Source organism: Anthonomus grandis, chromosome 3, assembly GCF_022605725.1.
Source record: "Anthonomus grandis grandis chromosome 3, icAntGran1.3, whole genome shotgun sequence".
NCBI classification, from domain to species: domain Eukaryota; kingdom Metazoa; phylum Arthropoda; class Insecta; order Coleoptera; family Curculionidae; genus Anthonomus; species Anthonomus grandis.
In genome coordinates this window covers 14,426,013-14,447,931 of record NC_065548.1, presented here as the reverse complement: position 1 = coordinate 14,447,931, position 21,919 = coordinate 14,426,013, and the positions used below count along the sequence as shown (strand labels likewise).

At 29.6% G+C, this 21,919-nt stretch overlaps 1 long non-coding RNA gene across 1 annotated transcript; it reads left to right on the top strand.

The window, feature by feature from the left end:
• The first annotated feature begins 1,505 nt into the window (after positions 1 to 1,505).
• LOC126733851 (uncharacterized) lies at positions 1,506 to 1,976 on the top strand. Its single transcript, XR_007659889.1, has 2 exons — positions 1,506 to 1,689; positions 1,757 to 1,976. It is a non-coding gene; the product is annotated as an uncharacterized LOC126733851 (long non-coding RNA).
• Positions 1,977 to 21,919: the final 19,943 nt, after the last annotated feature.

Genomic DNA, 21,919 nt, shown 5'->3' with positions numbered 1-21,919 from the left:
TCTAAACGTTGTCACTAAAAAGAGAGCTGAAGATTCAATGAAGAAAATTTAGCAACAGATGATATATACTCTATTTTGTAGTCTTTTAAATATGTTAACCATTAACAACTAAATAATATATCGAGAAAATACAAATAGTTTTAATACTAGATGATAGTTTTCAGATTCCAAGCATATCTTACTTAATCAAGAAAATAAAAAATATAACCGCACGATGAAATATAAAACCCGTCCCAAATAAGGATCATCAACTCAAAGTATAGTATGAATTTTATCCGTCCAAGTAAACAAATTTACTCAACGTACGAGTTATTGTTTAACCTGTCAGTTACCAATATGTAGGGAATACAAACCAGTAACTATACTGACGTGAATGCTTTGTACATGGCAAAAACGTATGTACTTGTTTTGTTAAAGTATTACAAAAACGTTTTGTATATGGATCTTACCAACTCAAATTTTGGGTGCAACAGAAAAGCATATAAGCAACGTTTTAAGTTCATAAGAACGGCAACGCTTCAAAAATTCAATATTTCGTAATTTCCTGGAGAGAAGAAATGTATTTTTTCGCAGTGAACGCTAGGGTCAATGTGCCATTCGGGGTTTAGTCGTTTAGTAACAACTGAATAGGGTTAATATTTGTCGTATTGATGCCTTGTATTTGCGACGTTTTCATTATGTGAACATTAACTGCCAATTAGCCTTAACCCTAAGGAAAAAAATGGAGTTCTTAAAGAACAATAATCTTCAATTAAAATTAATAATTAAAATCATAAGCATATTTTCTTGTCGGGCTTTACAATAAGTGAACCGTCTAATAAAAAAATTATATATAAAACTTCAATTCTCACATTCGTTAATCCCCGGTATTATGCTATTAGAAAAACGAAATATACTTGCCCTCAACAGTATATTTTCAGGTAAAAGTGTTTAAATCGTTTGACTTATAAAGACACTTCTTCACCTGGATACTTTTAAAAAAATCTCTTAATTCTCCATACTGTCATCGATAACATTTGCGATTTTTCTCATTTTACCCAATTTAGGGATCCTTGGTTTTGTTCATAGAATAATCCGAGTAATAGGATAATAATAAATAGGTTTAAGGTTAGAGAGAATCTAATTCAATTAGAGATTTTTACACTTAATATTTCTCCCTATTTACGGCAAAAGTACAAAAGACTAAATAAGTAAATATACAACATGTTAGCATTTAGCATAAATTAAACCGTGCGTAATACATCCAATATTCATCACTTCGTCTCTCGGTTCTCTTTCGGTTTAATTTGGGTCACGTTAATATTGGGAAAAGTAGAAGAATATTTTTTTACCTTTCATCATCTAAATTTGCCGGATCGGTATATCATAATTTTCTTTCAAATGTTCTTTCTAGATTTGCTTTTAGTTCTAAGGCTTTCTTATAGATATTTCCATAGATGAACGCGTTTTAGAAAGTTTAGGTATTGACGTTTGTGAGGTTAATCTGTTACACTATCATTATTCTGTTATCATCATGATACCTAACTGCTGTCGTTGAAATGTAAGATGAAACTAACATAAGGGTATTTTAATGTGATCATATATACCAGTTTCCATAATAAAGGATTTATTCCTACAAGTCAGCCGATATAAGCCATCCATTTGTTCAAAGGAGCTTGAGAATACGGGAAAATATTCCTGATTCAATCAGTTAAGTTATTCTAAGCAACGCGGTCTATTTCCCTTTAAGTGACTTCGTGAATAAATAAAATTTTAGAATTCCGGGACCCGAAAACTCTAGAGTTATTATTGGAAAATCTCTTTATCTAGAACGAGTTTCAGTTATTGTGGCTGTTGGCCCGTGGCGGTTGTTGATCTGGTCTTTTTATTGTCCATATTTTCTCAAGAGTAACAAGGGCAAGAATATTACATCATTTGGAGGTATTAGCGAATAATGTTTACAATGGATAACTCAAAAATATAGTCAATAAAATGTCCTAACGTCATTTCGTTTTAAAAGGTCCAAACAGTTTATTTTTAAATTAGATGCAAATGAAATATACGCAAGCAATGATATATTTTTTTTACGTTTTTGCTAATAAATGTTTTTAGTGTGAATTTAGATTATCCTTAAGTTTTTTTTTGTAATTTTTCCCATAACTTTGTTTTGAATGAAACTACTAAGTATTATAGTATTATAGAGAATATCAACTTAAAACGAAATTCCTATCATACTCCCTAAAATGGGATTTGGAGTAAGTTTGTCCTATAAATAGCGAGTCTTTTTCGCTCACATCAAATAATTTAATATATTTGCATAAAAAATATTTTTTATAAAAAGTGAACAGATCGAAAGCAACCTCAAAAACGCGCCCCTTAATAGCACTTTGCGGTTTTATCACTCTTAGGGGTTTACCGAACAGGCCCAAACAAATAATGTTTTAGTCCCTTTTATCCTTGTTTTTTTTATATAGTTATTACATTTACATAAATAGAAATAACGTGTTATAAAAACATTATTCTTCACATTTCCATTAAATTTATATAACATAAAATTATTCCTGCGTCTATTAAGCATATTTGTAATACTATAATGGGGCACAATCCAAAAATATTGTAAATAATAGGAGAATCATTTGTAGAATATAATTTTACTAAAAAAGTTTAGGAAAATCTAGTCAAATCTGGTGTCAAATTTAAATTTAATGAAGCGCGAGAAAATGAAATTCTAAGACAACCCAAATTGAAAGTGTTCTCAATCGCATTATTCTACGGGGGCCTGAGTTAAATAAAAGAGTAAATATAAACATTTATTTTTAGCAATAAGTTTTTTTTATTTTGTTAATTTTATTATTCTTAGAGTATTATACAAGAAAGTGTACATATAAAATTAAGATGTGCAACTTCAATTCAACTCTTAGATTTTTGATAGTCATTAATCTACCTAGAGTAACTTCTTATAAATTCACTATTTTTTAAACATTTTTATTGTAAAATTTATTATATTTCAGAAACATCAAATAATATGATTTGAGTTTTTTTTAATCCTTTTGTTTTTACTGAATAAATCAATTTTTTTCATCTTATTATATCTACTCATAAGAAAAAAATTTAAAAATATTAGTGTATATAAAATATAAAATTGTTTATTCTTTCTTATTTGAGTTAGTATTGTAACGATATTTGGAACGCCGTTAATACCAGCTGTTCTTCGTCATTCTAAAACGATGTGGGTTCATCGCATGACATCTCGTGAGGTGCGTGGAAGGTTAGCGAATTTTCCGGAACAGTGGTCTGTTGAGTATATACGGAGCCGCATCGCCGCCGGGAAGCCCGTTAATAGTTGAGTTCAAGTTTAGTTCGGAGTATTGGCGCGATATTCAAATCGAACATAAATAGTGGTAAATAAATAGGATGTAAATAAATATGTCTCATAGTCTTAAGGGATCGTATTTAGTAGTGTAAGTGTGTAAATAAATCAGTTGACTGTTTTAGTGCATCGAGTATTTTAATTAATACCTTTAATTCAAAAAATAGTGAACTAAAATAAATCGAATAAAAAGGTGTGAAAATGCCAGAGCAGTTGGGTATATAAGTTGCTGAGCTAAGAAGGGAGTTGAAAGTAAGGCACCGCGATACGACGAGAAATAAAGCGGAATTGCGGGATTCCTTAAATAATACGTTGCGGCTTCGTAACGTATTATTTAAAGAAGGAGATGATCCGGATAACTTTTTTCTGCTGGTGCAAGCACTATTGGTCAAATGTTGTAAGGTCTGGAAGCTAAGTTATTAAAAAGATTCCGCCAACCTGGAAGTGAAGTTGCAAAAAAACTCAACCTGGATAACTGGATAAACTCAACCTCATACAAAAATGGAAAGGAAGAACTGGATGAAAACTGTGCGGCACTAAGAGAAAATTATGGCAGGTTGGAAGAAAAGGTTCTGAAAAATAATGCTAATTTGAAAGAAGAATTAACAGAAGCCACTCAAAGAGAATCTTTGTTACCAAAAAAGCTGATGCTCTCACAGAATCCAAGAAGTTCAAAACAGAATCGCACCATTGAACGGCACAATTATCGATGAGCTACCCTTTAGAGCAGTGGACAGCAAGAGTAAAGTTTGTGCCAATACGGAATCCGCTGGGCTGATGGACCTAAAATCGCCTTAATTTGATGGCACTACATCATGAAATATTTATCAGCGTTAATTTAAAGCGATATTTAAAGGCCATCCAGGGAGAAGGCTACTGCCCTTACATTACGTCTTGAGAGGAGATGCTGCTGCCATCCTGCAAAAAATGTCTCTTAGTGAGGCATCATGGCCATTCACACCTGGAAAATATCTACTACACAAGTTGAAAAACTCAGTATCCTTACAAATATTTTAAGCTGATATTGCACGTTCGGTTCGACTGGCATATCTAGATTTCTTGGAAAGAATCATGAAACGTTTAGCAGTTCAAGCATATCTGGATGAATTCACATAGACCCTTGAATTCGAAGCTACCAAGAACACGAATAATAGTCAAAATGATGTTCGGCAAGTGATTCCAGGAGAGGACGACTTTGGGAAATCGGTCAAGCGGTTGATTAGGAGAGCTATTGGGGGACGTAGCCACCAGAATCAAAGTTGGAGTGTTGGAAATGTGAGAAAGCACTATAGTTTAACTTCTATCAAACTATGGAAGGTCAAAGTGAAAAGGCGTTTGTTAGCTACAGCAAGCCATAGCAGCAAGAAGAGCCGGGAGTCCGGGAGATTGCAAGCATTTTCAGCAGGTAGAGGAGAAAAATGCTCAGTTGTTAGAAATCGGCCTTGTCGATGATTCTTGGCAAAGAGACGCTTTACTGAAACAATGAATAAAACGAGGACTACTGCATAATGATGTCCGCGATCGAATAAAAGACAAATATGATCTCAATGCCAAAGACCAGAAGTACAATAACGGTTTGGTTTAGCTTTACGACCCTTAGAGATGAAAGGGCCTGTCACCAAGACTTTAAATATCCTGAGTTTGCCCATATAAAGCTCTGGAAGCCACCAACAATGTTCTTTGCAGAATGCAACAGCCGCCGAGGTTCACTTTAACCGACTGGCTTCTTATTATGGAAACCACGAAGACTCTGAGCTGCGGCAAATCTCACCAGAGTCGGATTTGACATTCGATGAATTCATTGATTATTATTCTAATGGCCAAGAGTCCGGCGTTTACTGGTCCAGCTGAATATGCTCTAGCACAATGTGTGGCTAAGGATTTACAAATATTTGGAGGAATAGTTGAGGTTTTCCTTCGAAAGTTCGGAAAAATAAACGAGCTGCGTTGGTCTAACTCTAGAGTAAAGCAGTTAAGATTACCGATAAGGAAACGGGTGGAAAGATCTTCTACCTAGTTATGAAAGAGGTGCTATTTCAGAACTATTTTTACAAGAAGTCCAGTTGCAAGAGGGAAACCTTCTGCCATTATCGACATAAATCATTTTGTATTTATTTTAATATATAAATCATTTGGATTTATTTGAGAATGAAATGAGTTTACGAGAAAAAGCAGTGTAACGATATTAGCACAGCTGCAAATACCAGCTGTTCTTCGTCATTCTGGAATGACGCAATTGGGCACCCCGCGCGAAATCTCTGGAGACGCGTGGAAGGTTAGCGAATCGTTCGAAACAATGGTCTACCGAGTCTATAAACGGCCGGGTTGCCGCTGTGAGGACAGTTAAGTTCAAGTTCAGTTCGAAATATTGGCGCGATATTCAAATCGGACATAAGTAGTAGTAAATAAATACGATATAAATAAATATGCTTTGTAGTATTAATTTATGCTGTTTAGTAGTGTAAATATGGAAATAAATCAGTTGACTATTTTTGGGCATCGAGTGTTTTAATCCACATCTTGATGAACAATAACAACCGCTACAGTATTTTTTAATTTTAATCATCGTATATTTTATTTGTTTATTTAAATTGACAATTAAGGAACTGTAAAAACTGAATAGCTCTACGGGTTTTGCTTGCTTAACATAGATTTGTATGGTTCAATTTTTATTAATATAAAAAATCAGTAAATAAGGGTAAACCTCTTTTAAATCGAAAGAGATAGAAAACAACTAAATACGTGAAAAAATTTCCATTTACGTTTACATACAAAATTTAACTTGACATAAATATAACATACACAGTTTTCGTTCACTAATAAGTATAATCAAAAATGCGTTGATATGCTCTACATATTTCGAGCATAAAGATGTTCAGATTATAAATCCGTCTATGGAGGTTGTTGCTTAACAAGGAGCTATATTTTGAAAAAAAGATTCCATTGTATCTATTATTAATAATACCTATTATTTAGACAAAATTTGGTACGAATTCCATTGCTTTATGTGCCATAAAATATGCGCCCTCTACTAGCGATTATAAAACTTTAAAAATATGTTCTGGCCAGTTTTATCGCCTCTTTGAGGTGAAACAATCAATCAAAAGTAAAAAATTAAATGTGAATCCCAATACAAATATACTAGGAGTTTAAAATCATACAATCTCAGCTCCTACATTCAAATGTGTTACGTATTATCTATTACCTCTGTCATGTCTTAATATTATGTCAAGATGACCAGTAAAATTGCTTAGTTGTTGAAGTTCATTTTTACCTACGGCAGCAATATTACCATTTTAACGAGCTCAAGGAAAATGCTGGGGCCTTTTACGATGTTCCATCAATCAAGTCGGTTTAAGTCGTTGTTCTATTCACCGAATTTTCGACTACTACAAATATTTTATTGCTACACTTTGGGGGGAATTTTATGTAACGTTTTTAATACCACGATCAAAATTCACAGTTTTATTGGCAAAATAAAAAGATGAATGCTTCGACAGTAAAAACTTTAAAAAATAAAAAAAAAATCGTAACATTTAAAAAATAGGCTTAATAAATAAAATAGATTTATGGACAATAACAATTCGGCAAAAAAAAAACAATTTTAAAAACAACAATGTATCAGGGTAATTTAACTTTATTTATTTTGCTGAGGGTGGCATTTTATTGGCTTGTCACTTACAAAGCATTTTTTTTACATATTTTATTAACACAGCTAAACTAATTTTATACAATAAATAAACCTTAAAGTTATTACTAAAGGGGTTATTAAAAAAATTTAAACATTTTATATAATAAAAAGTATAAAAAAGTAATTAATTACCAATTTTATAATTTAGATTAAAAAAAATTAAACGTATTATATAATTATAAAGTTCCGAAAGATTAAATTTTTTTACTAGTTATGTATTTTGTTGGGAACAACGTCACCATTTAAATATCAATTTAGGAAATACTGCTTCGTACGCTCATCATTAAAAAGAAAACGAAAAATTCAGCTCAGCTATTGAGTGTATTAGAGTATTTTCTAAATTAATATTTATTTAAATAGCGACGTAATACCCAACAAAATAGGCAATTAATTATGAGTTTATCACAATAGAGATAGATTTTATTTTTTTTATTTTTTACGCACTATAAGTTGGCGAATATGAATTTTTCTCAAAACAAATTATTTAGATTTGCCGTATTAGCATAAGAATGTTGTATTGTAGATAAATAATATATATTTATTATATGATCAACAATATGGCCAGTGCTTCTAAAGTTAATCAAAATTCTATTGAGAATTTGAAATGCGAATATATTTGATGAACTCTATGTCCATAGAGAAGTGTCCTGGACTTTGAAGGACTTGATCTTGCTTTGGTTTAGTAAATAAATATTCTGAATCCATATTTTTAAAGATGGTCTTAAGTGGTGAACTACAAAAATATTTTAAAAAATTAAAGAACAATAAATCTTCAAGACACCATAATATAAAAAGTGGATTAATTAAGCAAATTACACCTTTCACACTTGAACAAAAACATTTGAATTCTAGAACTTTCTAAATTAAAAATAATACTGTAGTAATTCAAATCAAATTAAATCAAATCAAACTTCTTTATTTGCCCAATATATACATATACAAATTATACACAATCAATTTTACAACTACATATACTATATAACCCGAGGACAAAAAGGACTACAGCGCGACCATAGTGGCCGATAACACAAAATACACAAATCATGTGAATTTGTGCGCGGTAAACCTGTATCACCTAAACTATACATAAATAAGTAAATAAGTCAATAAGATTTTCATTGGAACAGCAAGTGGCAGAAAAAAAAGGGCGAAAGGCGTGCGCGAGACAAAACAAGGGCAGCTAAGTAATTATAAACCTATTAGTATAAAATTTTATAAAATATTTCGAAACAATATATAAAAATCGATTATCTTTGTCTCTAAAAATATAATGTGTATAATAATATATAGTTATGTGTATGTTAATATATCATGTATGACTTTATAAATACATACATGTGATGCATTAGCGGCACTAACATACAAACTAGATAGGCTGATATAGGGCTCTTGATAAGCTGAAAACGATAGCCGTATTTATAAACCTCGCTAAAGCATTCTATACAGTTGACCACAATATTTTAATACAGAAACTATAAAATGTTGGTATAAGAGGAATTGCATTTAAGCTTTTTACCTGTCAAAAAAAAAACAATACGTTAAGATAAATGATTCTACTAGTAAAGTGAGAGAAATGAGTCGCATTGCATCCCAATATACAATATTAGGACCCTTGCTTTTCTGTATTTATATTATTAATTTGTGAAATTTAAAATTTAATGAGATCATAGATACAAAACGCAAAATAGAGGAAGTAACTTATAAGTTAAAACAAATTGGGCATCTAAAGCTATAGGTCAGAAACTAAGAGAAAGAAATTGATTAAAAGTATTTAGAAAATAATTTCATGAATTGGTTTTAAGGAGATGACACTTGAAAAGGCAATTGGAACTATATTTTTAGATTTATAAAGATATAATCCTGAATGATCTGTGTTTTACTGCTAGTGTAAGCATTAAAACTCAAAATAGGTACATATTTTGAAATTTAATATTTTGAAGTGTTAAAGCTGGAATGTATGGAATTTTAATGACATTTTCATCCTCTCCTGACTGCGTGCCAGTGCCATCTTAAAAAGTATTGATCGGAAGGGATTGTACGTAATATTAGTCTACACTTAGGGTTAAGTGAAACTTATTTATTCAGCATTCCGAATAATTTGTTAAAAGATAATGACAATATAAAATTCAATATAATACATGAAGATGATTAAGTATGTTTCTCATTAATCCCATCCGTGGGCATAATACACTTTTCATTAGCCTTTAAATGATAGCTAATCCAATAAAATATCCAGAATATACTTGTATTAGTAGATTCTAGTAGGTAATATATTACTGATAGAACTCTTTAACCATATAAACGTCTTTTTTTTTAAATTATAGTAACCGTCTTTTTATTATCAGAAAGATTTACAAAAAATACCCAACTTCATTATAGCGAGGTCTAGCATAGGTATTCTACCAAACTACTATTGAAAAAAAATGAAGGATAATATTATAATACAATAAGTGAACAGTACAGGCGACTTTTTAATAGTATAATATTTTAGTGCTTAATACTAACATAATAAAATATGAATATTAAAGTTAAATTAAATGCACATATAAACCATTTTAATTATAAGATAATAGAGGAAAAATGAGATATACAGTTAGCAGTAGTAAAGATATATTTTACAATTTAGAATTTAACAAAAAAACGACAGCGATGTGATATTGTAGCGAGCTTCTTTAAGAAACAATACATTTATTAACTTTTTAAAAAAATTAAAATTTTAAATTTTTTTTAACAGACATAACTTGTTGAAACATGGCACTCTTATATTCTGGAACTGTATAAAACTTTCTGCTTCGGGTAGCACGCTAATATGTATCACTTCCCTTGACTAACTTAGAATGTGGATAACTTGGACACTTCGTCCTGTTAATTTTGAAAACCATTATAGCCATATACACCCTAAACCTTTTCATTAAGTCAACCAGATTCGCGTAATAAAGGTGTTATGTGATCAAATTTTCTACGAGATAGTAGGCAAGAGCCTTTGCAAAGTGGCTTTACAGATTTCAGTAAGTGCAAGCGAATACTAAGTAAGTACAACCAATATTGCCATAGGTTAAGTAAGAAAGTACCAAGGAGTTAGTTCATTAATTATATCCTTAGTAAAGTATTCTTTGTAGAATTGTAGATATATAGCAACCGCAAGTTGGCGAAAGATGTCTGGAGCAGATGTAACACATGATATTCAAATTAAAGGTTATTACCAAGGTAGATTCCTAAGTTCTTAGCATACACTGAATCATCAAGAGACTTCTGATTTATTTTAATAAAAAAGTTGTGATTAATCTCAATGGCTTTTTTATTTCTTCCAAAAATAGCTATTTTAGTTTTTTAAGTATTAAAATTGAGACCATGGGCTTTTGAAATTTTAAAAATTTAAGTCATGGTTTATGAGTTGAGAAGCATGACCAATATTATCAAAGTGAATCGAATAGTAAATCTGCACGACGTCTGCGTACTGATGCGACTTATAATTTTTGATACGATTAGGGAATTAGAAGTATATGCTAAGAATAACAAAGGGCCTAAGACAATATTTGGAGGACGCCTCTAGCATTAATTATTGACACAAATATTTAGAACCTCTATGTACTACTTGCTGACTTCTTTCACTAAGATAGTTTTTTATAAAGGCAGGCGCATTACTATTCAGATAAGTTGTAAAACGTAAAATAATTTACTATAGTCGAGGAGTACTAAGCAGCTCGTATTGCCTTTATTGGCAGCTCTAGCTTAATCATCTGTTACACCGAGTAAAGCAGTTGTTGTACTATAACCAGTATGACAGCCAGACTGAGTAGAATGTATATATAACAACTAAATCAGATAAATGTTGACCAAGTTGATCATATATAATAGTTTCTAAAAATTTTAAACAGGGGCACAACATACTGATGGGTTGAAAGTGTGAGCCTTCCTAAAACGTCAGAAGGATTTGACTGTTAAGGAACCAGCATTATAATTGATTTTTTTCATAGTGAACGATATTGATTGTTAGATAAACCTTTATTCATAATGTGAGTAATATGAGATAAAGGAGAAGGGAAGATCAAAGAAATTTTAAGCTTTGCTTTTTTTTAGTTTTAATTTTAGACATGTTTCCGACCACTGCCTCCTCCGTTCCTGGTCTAAAATTAAATTTAGCTTAAACGAAAGGGTTTGTCTTGTAGGCACATAAGTCTAAAATAAAGTCAGGATCTGGATCTGGTACACAATTGGGCATCACCATCAGCATCATCAATAAAATAAAATTCAGAAATTTCAGAAACCACAAAAATCACAAATTTATGATATTGCAGTTTTCTGTATTTTTTGATATTATATAGGTATACGCACTTAAAGGTAAACAAAAACCCCAAAGCTCTTTATATTTACATACATTTAATACCAGTTGAAACTTTCATATTTTGCAGAAACACCAAATTCCAGGGATTTTGGTGTTTCTGAAATATAACGAAATATATGTTTTTGACATGACAGGAGGTTTTAAGTTTTTGAGGTTAGGCAGATTATTTGTGATCTTCACAAATGTTGTTTGTTGTTATTACAATAATAATTAAAAATAAATTAAGTTATGGAAGTTGAATACGATTATTCCACGGGCAAAAGAAAGCGTGGAATATGCAATATCAGTGAATATTAAAGAGAAGTTATTAAAAATTCTAGAGTTAAAGTACGCTGGCGTGGTGCCTTGGCACCTGAAGTGAACCAGGAACCTGACTGCAAGTAAGCCTTAATCCTTTGGAATATTGCTTACTAGCTAAACAGTATCTATTATGTTTTTTTATAGTAATTTTATTGGTACTTTTTTAGATCTCGCCAAAAATGCTTTTTACGAATTTATGAACCAACACGCGTTCAATTATTCCGAAACTTCAGGAGCATCAACACCAAGAACGAACAAGATTATTTGCTATAGTCGCTTATTTCAGTCTATAAAGTTGCACAGCCGATATTTTCTGCAAGCCAGATAGACAAGCTTCTTTTAAATATATACAGTTCAGGGACGAACAGGTTCACATAAAATCTGTATAAAGCCATTTATTGCTATTTTTGCTATTACCAATGATAGGTTGCGTCGCTTAACCACGCTAAGACGAGAGTGGCAAGTTCCTATATATAAACGAGGTAAAAATCAATCCGAAAATGCAATATCACGACTTGTTATAGATTCGTTTCCGGTCAAAACTGCCCACTATACTAGTAGAGAATATAGATATCTAAATGAAAAATTAAATATTTTTTTATTGTATATTTAAAGAGGTTCACCCAGAACATAATAATGTTAAGTATTTATATTACAAAGACTTTTAAAGAACGGTTTTCTTTATCTTTCGGTCGTCCACAAGTCGTCACCTGCTCTATATATGAAGAGTTGGAAACGAAAATTAAAAGCAAATTCTTAAACGAAACGACCAAGAAAGTAGCACTAGTGGAGAAAACGGTTCATAAAAACAGGTCAAACAAATTTTATAACAAACTTTAATTGAAATAATTTTTATTACATTTTTTGACGACAATCCAGAATTCAAAAATTATAAACATTTTCACTTTTTTTCTGATGCATGTGTTGCTCAGAACAAGAATCATATAATAATTAGACTTTTTTCTGCATTAGTTTCAGCCAATAGATTCAAAAAGATTGCACAATATTATCCCATACATTCATTTCTACCATAACTTGGGAAATGAACGTGTGATTTTTCCATTCTAAAAAGGAAAATTGAAAAATCAGACAGGATTTACATGTTAAAGAGTATGAGATTATCATATGATATAACAAAAGTGTGAACCGATTTACTGTAGCTTTGCCGAATTCTGATGACATATTGAATTTTTAAGCCTGGTGGCCCACTTATTTTCAAAAAGACGTTGCTCTCTAATGAATCTTTGGGCAGAAACATTCGAAGAGATCAAAAGATTGCTTTTGACATAATTAACTTTCGACACTTTATTCATTCGAGGGAACACGATGGAATTATTGTTGCAAAAGAGTACATAGACGGGTTGCAAAATCATTCTTTTCGGCTACGAAATAGCAACAAGGATGCCATTATTTTCTCTAAAGATAAAACATTATCTATTATTCTAAGATAAAACATATTCCTATAAATATTAAGAAGATGCATGATTTGAGAAAACTCGAAAAGTCAATCAAAGATTTTTACAGTAAAATTTTTAATTTCCCTACATGCGAGGGAAATTCAAATGAAACAATACAACCTGATGAGTGATTACTACTTATATATTATTATGTGAGCTCACATTTTTGAATAAATGTTTATATAAAACTTGTTTTTTTTTTTTAATTTTTAATCCTTGAAAAGTTTGTGTATTTCAGAAACCCTAAAAATATATCAAATTAAATAAAAATAAAAGATATATGAAGCTAAATTTCAGTACTTTTCTGATTTAACAACATTAATCTTTATTATTTTATTCCAATAGAACAGGTTTTTTAAAATATTTCATGAAATAAGGTTATTTCTAATATCTGAACATTTTGTAGAAACGGGTTTATAGGGTTTCTGGCAATACGTGATTTATTTAATAAATGCATAAGCATAAAAATTATTAACACGACTCGATGCTATCCATTTTGACTAAAATTTGAAATTCAAAAAAGCATCTTTTTTATTTCTTATTGCATTTGTGGTAAAGTTTCTAAGTTCTTTATATTTGTTGCTAGACATCTTTGTTTTTTTTTTATATTTATATAGTGCCTGCTGTCTTCCGCAGCTTTATTAATATCTTAGTTAAAGTGCCTTAGTAAATCTTGATGTCTTTATAGGCGCATGTATGTTTAGTCAATTTTCGACATTTAAATTTAAAAATAAATATTGTTTAATATTTTATGCAATCAATTGGTCGAATTAGTTTTTCCCAAGATTTTAAAACTCATAAGGTTATCTTACGCTAAGGATTTAAGGCGAGAAAAATGCGATGTGCACTACGGAATACGCACCAACTCTCATTTTATACCTCGACGTAGGATATTCACCAATACGTCGTAGTTAAGCTGATCCTTAGCAAATTTGTTTTTCTTTTTTGCTTCCTTTGTTAGATATCAAGGTTTTCTCACAATTGCAAATATCTTCTGTTTCGCTCCTTTATTAAAGTCTGATTTTAAATTAATGTCTTAATTTTGCTCTATATAAATTGCTAAATATAAATATTAATTTTGCTCTTTATTTTGCTTCTCCTAGTCAATTTTGACTGTCTTTTCCGGTGGTTCTTCTCTTGTTCAACTTGCTTTTTTCATTCTGCTCCTCAAATCTTTTTAATAAATTCTCTATTAACTTGTCGGTCATATTTTTGTCTGACCTTTTTTAAAGATATCTTGTACTTTTTATAACAAATATAACGGGAAAAAATAATAGAATCAATAAAATTCAATATTCAAGCTGATCAAACAATGTACACAAGCCCTTATTAACTTAGTGAAGTTTACTGCAAAAATAAGTATAAAAGTTATTAAAAAATAACTGATATTTTACTTCAAATAATCATCAAACCATCCCCTAAGACCAAAAGAAAATTCAAAAACCATCAAGCTGAAAAGAACCTAAATTAATTCAAAATATTTCGGTGAGATATTTTAGATACTTTTCTAAGAAATGCAAATTTTTCGATTCCCTATTGAGTAAACAGCTTCCAGAACAGAAACCGTTTGGCATAAATTGAATTCTCATGAAAATCGCTCAACAAAAGCGTTAACGCTCAAGATCCACTATTTACATATAATACCAAAATTTTATTTTGAAAGCGATTCGCCCATAGAATAAATGTTTGGTAAAATATTATTTCCATGAAAAAAAAAACATTCATCGACATTGGATAAATAAAAATGTAGATTAAAATTTAAGCGTTAAAATATAACAAAGGATTGTAATGATCTTTATTTATGTTAGATTTTAAAAATTCTGTTTTTTTTTTATTTGCATGTAAAAATATACAGAGAGAAAAGGAAATTAAGAAAGAGTGAATTGATTATTTCGTACTCAATTATGTTAACAAATAAATAGATTATATATATATAATTTTTTTTATATATTACATATAATTTATTAATGTATTAAAAGCAGTAAAGCATAGTTATCTTAAAAATAATTCAATTTGCCAGTTATTTGTTTTATTTGACTAAATTGCCATCTTTTATAGAAATCTATTATTTAAAATATGGCAATTTTAAAATAAAATTTATGGTAAATTTTACAGAGTAGAGTTTTCGCAAATATCTTTAATCCTATTTCTGATAGGATTAATTTTGCAAGATTTTTATTTAAGTTCTAATATTTTAAAGTTTTTCAAACGTATTAAAATTTAAGAAAAGTACAACTTAATATATAGTACTAGACAAGTATTTAAAAATGTGTGAGTATTAATAATTTGCATCGTTTCGTGTCTAATTATTAATACTCACACATATACTAATAAAGCAAAATTTATTGTGGAGATCTAGCAAAATTTGATCTTTATTAAGAAATTTGTTGACTGAAATTTCTACTAATTTATTAACTGTTACACCTATTTGACAAAGTTTATCATTGTCAAAAGTAAACATGATATTCCTCATAGAACTTAAACGTAGAAATAACTTATTTTTTAAATTTAAATATGAAATGTCAAGTATTTTATAAACTGCAAATAATCAAAATAGATAACTTACTGTGAATAATTAATAGTAATATAAGTATGAACTTACCTTTATTTTTGTACAAACAAAATTATGGAAATAAGGTTCAGCAGTTCCTATTTAAAAAAAAAAAATACTTATACTACATATCTAAATCATAAATAAGTCGATCCTCTTCTTTAAGAAATCAAATCTAAATTTAATAACAGAAATCGAATCCGAAATAAGATTTTTCAGCCACTAGCAAAAGTAATTTCTTATATTGAATTTGTAATATCTCAAAAACACTTTGATTTAAGTATAGGAAATTATTATACTTGAGATGCTCTTTGATTTTCACATGGAACTTAAAATTGTATTAATATACATATAGAATATTCCATTGAAATCGGCAACTACTTTTAATATAATAGTAAATGCCAAAACTATTAAAATAATTTAGTTATGTATCTTCCAATGACCTTGCTGCCAAATTTTCAATATTTTTTTATAATCTAGTTTCCGTTGAGGTACGCCTTGTATAGCCCCTAAAATAGTATCAAAACGACTAACATTCGTATTTATATTTTTCTTCTGTTTCGTTCTTTGAAGATTATTAAATCGTTTAAATAAACTCAAACTGTTATATACAACTCAAACAATATTTAATATTTCTTATATCATAATCTATTATTGAATGCAGATACTAATTAAGATATTAAAACTAAAGGATGATTTTTTTAAAATAAATAAGTAGCAATCAAAAATAACTAATAAAACTCTACACAAAGTAAGTGACAATAAAATCATTGGACGTTTCACTTAGCAGATATCGATCTTATGGGAGTTTCCCCTTCGTTGTAGTTCATCTTTAAATTGGTAATTTAAAAAAAGTAAAACTAATGATTTTCATTATTCTTAATATGGTAATCTACATTTTTGTGATTTTACAATGAATGCAATATAATAAATAACAAATAAATAGTTAGATTAGAAAATATTTAGAGTGATTTGTATACAGAGTTTTTATATACAATACTTTTAATACAATATTTGAAATACAATATTTTGACTAAGGTGGTTGTATCTACCTTTTAAATCTTATATTTGTTTTGCATCTGCTTACTAATTATGCATTAAAACTTTAAAACTCTGAAATAGTCATCTAAATGAACATTATAAATGATTAAAAAAATATTGTTTTTGACAATATTTATTTAGTCATATGAATATGTATCTTATTTTTTAATACGTGTTTAGGTCTCAGATATAAATGCCTTATATTAATTTCTTATTGATAACTTCTGTAGCTTTCTCTAAAATATCAATATGAATAATTTTTTTCCTAGTCAATCATAATAAATTTTTTTTTAGATTAGTATCATATATTAGTAAAATATATATAGGTAATTTTATCTTAAGTGTTGATTATATTGATGAATAAGTAATTAAATGATTTTATTTACACTGATTTGTGCACAGAGTTCTCAAACATGTGGAACTTAACAATTATTTATCATTTTATATTGCAATAAATTTCTTTGATGATTAAATGGTTTAAAATTACTTAGATTTAAATGAGTATAATATCGTAATAATACCGGATTCTTAAAAACCTCTACAAAAGAGGTATTAAATCTAGGAAGTTGTACTTAAGGAAGTATTGATAAAGTAGTATATTACTTTTTTTTCTAAATTAATATATAAAAAATTCATATTTTCTTTCAGATAAATATTTTTTGCTATATAAAACTTAATTTTGTATTTAGGTCTTTATGAGTTTGTGTCATGGTAACCATTATTTTAAACTGCTTAATATTTAAGGCATCGACAGCCTTTAAGTAAATTTTTTCTTAAATGTTTAATAACATGAAATAAAAATATTTGCAAAATCAGAACAGCTCTTAAAATTTCAATTTGTGTAATTTTAAGATAGTTAAAAAGATAATTTAAATTTATACTTCAAAGTATTTCTATAAAGATTAAAAAGTATAATTCTTTTTTTTGGACAAAAATATCTGTAGTATCTCTTTATTGTAATCTTTTAGTCTTTTTTTTAAATTATTAAGTATATGATACACCTTTATTTTAATTTTGTAATAACAATTCTTTAGGAGATCTTTACATAATTTTTTAATAGATTTAATTAACTCTTTAGTTTTTTAGTTGGTAACATCTTCGTTACAAATATGATACTAGTTGATATATTTTACCTACATTGACATTTTATTGCATTCCTATTTTAACTTCAAATAATATTTCATAACCCCATTATATACAGGGTGTGCGGAAGCTAGATGCAATCCTTTAAGGGGGTGATAGCTGACTTAATTTCAAACATTTTAAGCTAAATATGTTTAGGTCGAAATTTGTTTATAAATTTTTTATGGCAATTTTTGCATTTTTCTCAAGAAATACCAAAAATTCACACTTCCACACAAACAGTATTGTAAAATGGAATTTATCAACCAAGAGTACGCTGACATTGTCTTCAGATATGGACGCGCCAACGGTAATGGAGCTTTGGCACGACGCTTGTATCCAGATCGGAGGTTACCAAACTTCAGAATGTTTCAAAACACCTTTCGCCATCTTACTGAAGTTAGCATTGGGAATAATCCGGCACGTGGAGTCAACCCTGGCCATAATAATGTAGAGATTGAGGAGCAAATACTGGAAGCTTTTATCGCAGACCCTACTGCAAGCGTCAGAAAAGTAGCTGAAGACTTTGGCCTTTCTAGATGGAAGGTGTGGACGACCATGAAGAAAGATGGACAGTATACCTTTCATGGTAGAGGGGTGCAGGGCTTACAAGAAGAAGACCCTGCAAGACGAATTCAGACAATTCTTGTTGGGCCACATTTTCTGCCAGAGAATTTAAATGGTGCCAACTATTTAGATTTTCTACAAAATGATATCCCCGTTCTTCTAGACGAAGCTGGATTATTGGAACAAGAAAGACCGATAATCTTTCAGCAAGATGGTTGTCCAGCGCATTGGTCATTGGCTGTCAGGAATTACTTAGACGACTGTTTTCCGGACGGTTGGATCGGTAGAGGCGGAACCTTTCCTTGGCCTCCTCAATTACCTGACCTAACTCCGTTAGATTTTTTCATATGGGGCCGGGCAAAGGAGCTTGTATACACCACCGAAATAAGAATAAGAGAAGAGTTGATTCGCAAAATAAATGAAGCATTTGACAGGATGAAAGAAGATATGACCATAAGAGTATCCACCACCGAAGTAACAAAAAGGGCTCGTGCCTGTATTAGGAATAATGGATTGCATTTTGAACATGAACAATAAATAGTTTAAACAAAATTGTGTTTTATTTAACATAAAAACCTAAAATAACCCCACAATCGGGGCTCTAATGCTTAGTAGGCTTATGAGAGGTCTCAGTCTAATAATTTTTGTTTACATGACCTGCCGCACAAAAGAGGCCATAATTCTGAGAATTGGCCAGGCATCGGCATGAGTGATATCTAAAAATAAAGGGCGTTTCAATGTCTCTATTTTTTCTATAAGTTTACACAGAAGCTTGGAATTGATCGTATTTTTATTAATACACATTAGACAAAACAAAATAAATTTTGAAACTCCGATACTAATTGTAACTTGCGCTTTATTACTATTTAAGTGTAAAATTTTCGTATTTCTTGAAAAAAATGCAAAAATTGCCATAAAAAATTTATAAACAAATTTCGACCTACACATATTTAGCTTAAAATGTTAAATTAAGTCAGCTATCACCCCCTTAAGGGATTGCATCTAGCTTCCGGACACCCTGTATATATACAGTGCTTTTCTTTGAAGTCCCCCCCCCATTTATTTCTTGCCTGGGCGTTTTTTATCCCGGACAGTACCAGTAGTTGTAAATTTATTTACCCTTGCCGTAAATATTTAAGTTCCCTTAAATATTTACGGCAAATAGGACGATCAGGAAAACGTTCGTTGAAAACCCTTTCAGTCTCATGAAAATTACGCGTTGCTCCATAAATAAAAATTGCTTCTACTTTTTCCTCCAATGGACGAGAATTAACCATTTTGAAAAAACAATAAATTCAAACTGCCAAACACACTAAACAATATCTAACAATGACCGATACAAGAGTAATTTACCGGTTAAGGAAAAATATCTTAAATTTTTTTTTTCGAGTTTTTTTAATAGCTATTTGGTTTTTGGAATGTCTAAATAATGTTCAATAACCTTTAACGTGAAATGTGACATACGAGGGCGGTTCAGTAAGTCTTTAGAAACCAAAAAGTTAATCTTTAAATACAAAATTCAAAAATTATAAATTATTTGTATATTATTATTAAAAACGTTAATAAAATCGCAACAGTGTATTTTTTTGGCTGTTACTTTTAGACAGGTCAAAACGGAGTCCACCGAGTCCATGTAATAAATATTAAAAGTACTTAATAAACCCTTTTAAATGAGGTAACACAAGATTTCTATTTAATGCATTTATTGAAGATGGCGCTTATGTGTTATTTTGACATTTAGAACTGTCGTTTTTATGTCAAAATAAAATAGTGGCGCATTTATTTTCGTACACTGATTTTTACCTATTCAAAAATCATAAAAATGTAAAACGTTAAAATAAAAAAAAATACTTTTTTATTAGGCCGCCATTTTGAAACGAGTTAAGATATATAACCCTTTTAAATGAGGTAACACAAGATTTCTATTTAATGCATTTATTGAAGATGGCGCTTATGTGTTATTTTGACATTTAGAACTGTCGTTTTTATGTCAAAATAAAATAGTGGCGCATTTATTTTCGTACACTGATTTTTACCTATTCAAAAATCATAAAAATGTAAAACGTTAAAATAAAAAAAAATACTTTTTTATTAGGCCGCCATTTTGAAACGAGTTAAGATATATAACCCTTTTAAATGAGGTAACACAAGATTTCTATTTAATGCATTTATTGAAGATGGCGCTTATGTGTTATTTTGACATTTAGAACTGTCGTTTTTATGTCAAAATAAAATAGTGGCGCATTTATTTTCGTACACTGATTTTTACCTATTCAAAAATCATAAAAATGTAAAACGTTAAAATAAAAAAAAATACTTTTTTATTAGGCCGCCATTTTGAAACGAGTTAGGATATGGGTCTAATATTTTAGGGTTATAAAGTACTCATTGAGACCTTTAAAATGAGGTACCACACGACCCCCCTTTCTATTTAAAATTTTTTCTCAAGATGTCGCCCAGCCGCAATCTTGGAATTTACAACTACCTAGTTTACAGTGAAAAATAGTATCTATAGACCAATTTACTTATGCCAAGTTTCAAAAATTTTTTTTGACCCGTTCAAAAAATAAATGGGGGGGGGACTTCAAAGAAAAGCATGGTATATGAAATGTAATTAGGACGGCTTACCCATACATATTATTGGCGTTTATTCAATTGTATTGTTATCATTTCCTCTCTTTATAAAAATTAACTCCTTAAGTCCATTTTTCCTGATTGTTCCAAAACTAGACTTTTTTAAATCTCATATGAAGTTCCGATGGTATTATTTCCACTAACGTAATTGGCATTGCCTTCGTTCGGATTACAATTAGTAGGAAATTTAATTTTCGCAAATGCTTGCTGAACACTATTTACCCTTTAAAAATCAGAATTAAAATTAAATCCTTTTTTTTAATAAAGGAGGATTTTCAATTCATTGTATTGAAAATAAGTTAGCAAATATTTTGTGATGAATGAATGATGATGACTCGAGGTTAATATTTAGCTTGAATTATACACTGAGTTCTTTAGCATAATAAATTTGGAGGATAATCTAAGAAATAACTTAAAGTAAGATAGGCATTTTATGAATATTTATATATATGCTTTCCGTAAGAAAGTAAAAATGAGTTAAAAGTGATAAAATCGCGAATTCGCTCCACTAAATTTTATTGCTTTTCAGCGGAAACTCTTAAATTTTAAATTATCTTTTTAAATTCTTTTTTATTTATGAGTTTTTATGCAAAAAAATAGCTTTTTTCTTTAAATTACTTTATTTAAATTAAATTTGTTTAAAAGCGTTAGCAATTATTGTAATTTGTAGTATTAAATAACTTTAAATATTAACATTTGTAATACGAAAAGTTTAATAAAAATTTAAACAGTTTAAAGTTTCAATTTATATATAATTAGAATATTTTAGCAAAATCTAAAAGATGATTGTTTCGGATTTCAAATATAAATAATTTCAAAACCATATTGTTTTTTCCAATATTTGAACTAATTAAAGTATTAT